This window comes from Crassostrea angulata, chromosome 8 (assembly GCF_025612915.1).
Source record: "Crassostrea angulata isolate pt1a10 chromosome 8, ASM2561291v2, whole genome shotgun sequence".
Lineage (NCBI taxonomy): Eukaryota > Metazoa > Mollusca > Bivalvia > Ostreida > Ostreidae > Magallana > Magallana angulata.
Genome location: NC_069118.1, coordinates 26,356,913 through 26,362,550, shown reverse-complemented (window position 1 = coordinate 26,362,550; position 5,638 = coordinate 26,356,913). Strand labels below are relative to the sequence as shown.

Below are 5,638 nucleotides of genomic sequence, written 5' to 3'. Positions count from 1 at the left end.
AATAATAACTAGAGCAAAGCTCGTTGCAAAGCAACGAGTGGGTCTTCCGTTAATGTCGGAAGTAAAGCTGGAAGTTCCTGTAAGAAGCAGATCTCTTAAAGCAATAACAAGAGAAACTAAAAAAAGATGAAAAAAAATCGAATCATTCCTGGTACGACTTAACAAAATACGAATGATTTTAAGTACGACTTAACAAAAACCTTTCCGATTTTATGAACGACTTAACAAAAAAAATCCGAATGTGTTCAGGTACGACTTAGCAATTATTTTTGGTACGAGTTAATTTTACTTTGAACATTACGCTATTTTTTAAACCAAGGACGCGGAATCAAAATTTCCGGGAAAATCAATTTTTAAACTTCGATATCTGTGTAATGCATTGTCCGATTTTCAAACTGATTTCGGTTTCGTATTCAGCATGACCAACTCTACAAATCTCGTAAACATTTGAAATTAAAACGAAAAATTCGAAAAATCGAAAATTTTAAAACACTTCCGGTTTGGACCGGAAATGACGGAAACTAAATTCCAGCCTTATGTCCAAATAAAAACGATCAATGCTTCAACACAGAATATTCCAAGTCTCTATCTTGAAGCGTTTTTGAAAAACGCCCTGGACAAAATCACTTTTTTAAAATTTAAAAATTGACGTAACGTTAAAACGGAAGTGACGTTGTTGTTAAAGAATTAACATCTTTGAGGGACATTGATGTGCCATAATCTCTGAAAGTTTCATGTAAATCCGTTGAAAACTTTTTGAGATATAAAGGTTTAAAAAAGTCAGAAAAATAAAGAAAAAGAATAATAACTAGAGCAAAGCTCGTTGCAAAGCAACGAGTGGGTCTTCCGTTAATGTCGAAAGTAAAGCTGGAAGTTCCTGTAAGAAGCAGAGCTCTCAAACCAATAAGAAGAGTAAGTAAAAAAAAAAGATAAAAATAATCGAAGTATTCCTGGTACGACTTAACAAAATACGAATGATTTTAAGTACGACTTAACAAAAACCTTTCCGATTTCAAGAACGACTTAACCAAAAAAATCCGAATGTGTTCAAGTACGACTTAACAATTATTTTTGGTACTAGTTAATTTTACTTTGAACATTACGCTATTTTTCAAACCAAGGACGCGGAATGAAAATTTCCGGAAAAATCAATATTTAAACCCCAATAACTTTGTAATGCATCGTCCGATTTTCAAACGGATTTCAGTTTTGAACTCAGCATGGAAATTACTGTAAGATGCGTACGTAAAAATTTTAAAATTAAGAAACATGAAAATTCAAAAAAATTGGTTTTGCTTCCGGTTTCGACCGGAAGTGTGCTAATTGAGTTTCCAGCCTTATGTCAAAAGTAAAACGGTAGTTCTACCTACTCTGTAAATCTCATAGCTTTATCTTAAATCAAAAATGAGAAAAGCTCCGGACAAAATCACTTTTTAAAACGTGAAAAACGTCAATATCTGACGAATTTGATGACGTCATCAAATACTTTTTTCATATCATAGAGATCTTTTAGATATACAATAAATCTGTAAATTTCAAAACAATCGATGCAAGCGTTTTTGAAATATTTGAGTTGGAAAAAAAAATAAAAAGAATAATAATAAGAAGAATAAGAAAAAAAAGAAACCGTAGAAAAACAAAAGGGTCTTCCGTTGGAAAACGGAAGACCCTAATAATAACTAGAGCAAAGCTCGTTGCAAAGCAACGAGTGGGTCTTCCGTTAATGTCGGATGTAAAGCTGGAAGTTCCTGTAAGAAGCAGAGCTCCTAAACCAATAACAAAAGTAACTAAAGTAAAAAGATGAAAACAATCGAATTATTCCTGGTACGACTTAACAATATCCGAATCATTTTAAGTACGACTTAACAAAAACCTTTCTGATTTCAAGAACGACTTAACAAAAAAATCCGAATGTGTTTAAGTACGACTTAGCAATTATTTTTGGTACGAGTTAATTTCACTTTAAACAAAACGCTATTTTTTAAACCAAGGACGCAGAATCAAAATTTCCGGAAAAATCAATTTTTAAACCCCGATATCTCTGTAATGCATCGTCCGATTCAAAAACGGATTTCAGTTTTGAACTCAGCATAAAAATTACTGTAAGATACGTACGTAAAATTTTAAAAATTGAAAAACATGAAAATTCAAAAAAATTGGTTTTGCTTCCGGTTTCGACCGGAAGTGGCCGAATTGAGTTTCCAGCCTTATGTCATAAGTAAAACGATTGTTTTACCTTCTCTGTAAATCTCATAGCTTTATCTTAAATCAAAAATGAGAAAAGCTCCGGACAAAATCACTTTTTAAAACGTGAAAAACGTCAATATCTGACGAAATTGATGACGTCATCAAATAATTTTTTCATATCATAGAGATCTTTTAGATACACATTACACCTGTAAATTTTAAAACAATCGATGCAAGCGTTTTTGAAATATTTGAGTTGGAAAAAAAATAAAAAGAATAATAATAATAAGAATAAGAAAAAAAAGAAACCGTAGAAAAACAAAAGGGTCTTCCGTTGAAAACGGAAGACCCTAACTAGACACGATCTCGTTGCGAGCAACGAGGAGGTCTTCCGTCCAATTTTTAAAAGGTAAATCACGTCATCGACTTTAATTTTCGACAACAAAACATGATATGGAAATAGGAGTGAAGTACTTATGCTTACCTGTAATGCTTTTTATAAGTTCTCTTACGTAGCTTTTTTAAATACTTGCATTTCTTTCAAGTGAAATAGACAAGATTAAACTTTTTTACCTCTGGCCCCTAATATCCCTAGTTAGGTAACGCATGAGAAAATCATTATATTGTAAGGATATATAAACGTATTATACCTAAAGTCTGTCCCAAGATATTTTTGCCACACATTCTCTTAAATTATTTGATATTTGTAAATATCTCTTGATTCAGACGATGTTCATTCGATAGTATGAAAAAATCCCAAGATTTCCCTTTTGAAACGCCCCCTCTAGCTTGTCAGGTTTTAATACACGGCTAAAAAAAGAACGTCTACGGGGATTTTGCATTGCATCAGCCATTATAAAGCCCGGATGATAACTTTAAAAAATTGTGCGAAGACTTCCGAATTGAGGAAAGATGTAAACATTCCCCATTATAAATATCCGTAGGAAATCTGTTTTCGATCCTGTGAATGTTTACGAAGGAAAAATGGTAATTTGTAAATGAAGTTTGACCCCTAAAAACGTTATTACCTAATTACGTAACACATGTTAAAATCAATAGATTTCTTGGATACATAACAGTTGAGATCGACACAAAATTTTAAATTTTGTTTAATTCATGTGATTTTGAATGACAACAGTTGTGAATGAAATTGGAGATCATTGTGGAGAATAAGCAGGTATTGAAAATAATTAATGCACATGATCATGCACATTAAAGTGTCTTACACATGTAAATCTTAATGTTAAAGCTGCTTGGTCCGATTTTCAATAAAATAATTGTACGCTTTTAAACGATGGTTATGCTAAGTATGTGTGCAATAATATACGTTGCAGTACATGTAGTTTTCCCTGTCAATAAAGCCATATTTCAATGAAAAAATTATGTACATGTTGAAACTCGTTGAATCCGGATGTTGTTTATTACGGCATGCTGCCCAATCCGGCGACATTATTCAGCCCCTTGACATTTTCCCATCATTTTTGTTTAAAAAAATTTGTGCAATCCGGATCCTATCTATTATGTTAACCGACGCAATGAAAAAGCCTACTGCATATTATTAGTGAGAGTTATCTCCCGTAGTCCGTCCACTTATCGATCGATCGGCATTCTGCGAGATATTAATGCTCAATTATTGACCAATTTTTCTGTCGTTGCTATTGATTTAAACAACTGTTAATATAGATCCAAAGAAGCAACTTTTTTCAGTTAATACCGTAAAGTCTTGTTATGAATTGCAATTGGATAATTAGATTATAGTTCACCCAATTTTTTTCAGGCCGTGATTCAGGATACTGCGGGAGTAAGACTGCCGATATCGTTTGTTATCCCCGTTGCATGGCTACACGTACAGAGTTGCATATTATTCTGTCAAAACGTTCAATTTTTTTTATATAAAATTCTCATTTATATTAATATTTATCTATTGTTTCCCTGCATCAAAACAGTTCTCGCCATCAGGTATTTCAGCCACCTGTTGACTTGTTAATGTTTTGTTTAACAATTTACGGTTAAGCATGCACTTTTCAGGTAAATCGGATGTTTGAAAGATTATCAATAACGACGATTTAATTCAAGGATTTCCATCGTATGTATTCCGTTATGGATATATTGTTTGAAAAAAAATATTTAAAATGAAAATTTGTACCGTAAATAAGATCGATGAAATCTAATATAATTCAGAACAATTGAACATTTTGCAAGAATACACGATCAGGACCTACTGCATTAAATACTAAAATTAATTTGCAACAATATCCTCTAAACCGGATGTTGCCTAATCCGGCCATTTTTTTTTTCAGAACCACCCTCCGCCGGATTAGACAAGTTTTGTTGTGTATTCGCAAAATAATCGACATAAAAGGGTTTTGCTTTATTTCGCCGCGTGTTTAAACTGGCCCCTTACGTCGAAGCTAGTATGATTGTATTACGACTTTGACATCTGTTGTTTTTATATAATCTATTATAACATATAAAATATACAGCATGACTATTTAAACAAAAATAAAGCAGTGTACATTTGTTCATTAATAGTTTTGATGTTTACGTTGTTTATAATCATTGCAAAACATGCATGATGAATAAACCCAATCATTCGGAGGATGAAACCCAACGGTTTCCTTGTTTAAACATTCCAATGATGTATTTTGGGGGGTTTTTGTATGCCCCAAATTTATTTTTATTTACTTTGAATATTTCTAACGTTGAAAGGAGAGCACTTCCGTTTAAATACGTCTATAAATTTGTAAGATTATTCATTAGGTTTGCAAGGAAAATTATTTGATACTGTAAGAAATTTCTCAACTTATTATACCTCGAAACGTTATTTCAAATCAGGCACCAAACAATGAAGGGAAATGGAAATATTCAGCGGATCCAAATGTTAAACTATTCTTATGATAAAAATTGGTATTTATGGCAAACAGATTAATCATTTTTTATCTCTTAAAGATATAATCGCACCTGTGTTTTGTATCCATCTCTTTTAAACTCTTTGTAGCCAAATCTGTCAAAATTCGTGGTCGTTTCACCCTCTTGTTGCAACCCCAAACCCCGCTGAAATGTTACAGAACGTTTTTTACGCGATCGCCGAGCGCTTCTTTTTGGGGAAGTACAGTCCTAATCAGACAGCAAATACATAATACAGCATACAGACGTTTTCATTAATATAATTATATATAATTTATGAATAAACTATTTAAGTGTGCTTGAATATGCAAATTTTAAAGCCAATTCGATTTGTATTAGACAATTAATCTACTAAGTCTAGTGTTCGCTACTCGATCTTCAACTGTCCGAATACAGTCAAAACTTTTACAATGAATGTACATGTACATTACATTTTTAAAACTCACATATTCTTTCAGAATAAAAAAAAATTAATTTATAAATGAATAAAATCAGCAATGAGCTTTTTATTGAATCTGACTACCACTGAGAAGAGGTTATACCA

General features: G+C 32.3%; 1 long non-coding RNA gene across 1 annotated transcript; it reads left to right on the top strand.

The window, feature by feature from the left end:
* Positions 1-3,804: 3,804 nt before the first annotated feature.
* Positions 3,805-4,551, top strand: LOC128159965 (uncharacterized). The gene is made up of 3 exons (XR_008240217.1): positions 3,805-4,033; positions 4,216-4,273; positions 4,488-4,551. It is a non-coding gene; the product is annotated as an uncharacterized LOC128159965 (long non-coding RNA).
* The last annotated feature ends 1,087 nt before the right edge of the window (positions 4,552-5,638 follow it).